General features: G+C 42.2%; 1 protein-coding gene across 1 annotated transcript in view; it reads right to left on the minus strand.

The window, feature by feature from the left end:
- Nucleotides 1–441, minus strand: part of NEK11 (NIMA related kinase 11) — an 82615-nt gene extending 82174 nt beyond the window's left edge. Inside the window, exon 1 of the mRNA XM_005423981.3 lies at nucleotides 380–441. The gene's annotated coding sequence lies outside the window, so the exon portion shown is untranslated. The remainder of the gene's footprint in view (nucleotides 1–379) is intronic.

Consider the following 441-nt stretch of genomic DNA (forward strand, 5'->3'; position numbering starts at 1 on the left):
CCTGCTCCTTTACGGGTTTTGAAAATTAAAAAAAAAAAAAAAATCCTTAATGGAAAAAAATTATAAAATTTACTTTTTAACGCTGTTTCCATTCTTCTTTTCTGCAACACCTTTATAAATACTTATCCAAGGCTAAAGTGACATCACCTCAGCTCAGTTTTTTACTGTTCCTAGAGAAATGATAACTAAATTTTATTATTAGCGCTGGTAGCAAAGGAGTTTGAGGATGGTGGTAAAAGGGGGTCAAATGTACTCGACTATCCAATTTAGCATCTCCCTAGCGCACATTCGGGAAGCCGAGATCCCCTAGCACAACCTCGGGGATGTGATTACTTTGTTTCAAGACTGTGTAAGACTCAAAACACAAGGTAGTACCCACATAGCGAGGAGCGATGGCGGCGTCCCCGTTCCTCACCCCTCCGGGACAGGCGGCATGCCCCG

Source organism: Geospiza fortis, unplaced genomic scaffold (genome assembly GCF_000277835.1).
Source record: "Geospiza fortis unplaced genomic scaffold, GeoFor_1.0 scaffold346, whole genome shotgun sequence".
Lineage (NCBI taxonomy): Eukaryota > Metazoa > Chordata > Aves > Passeriformes > Thraupidae > Geospiza > Geospiza fortis.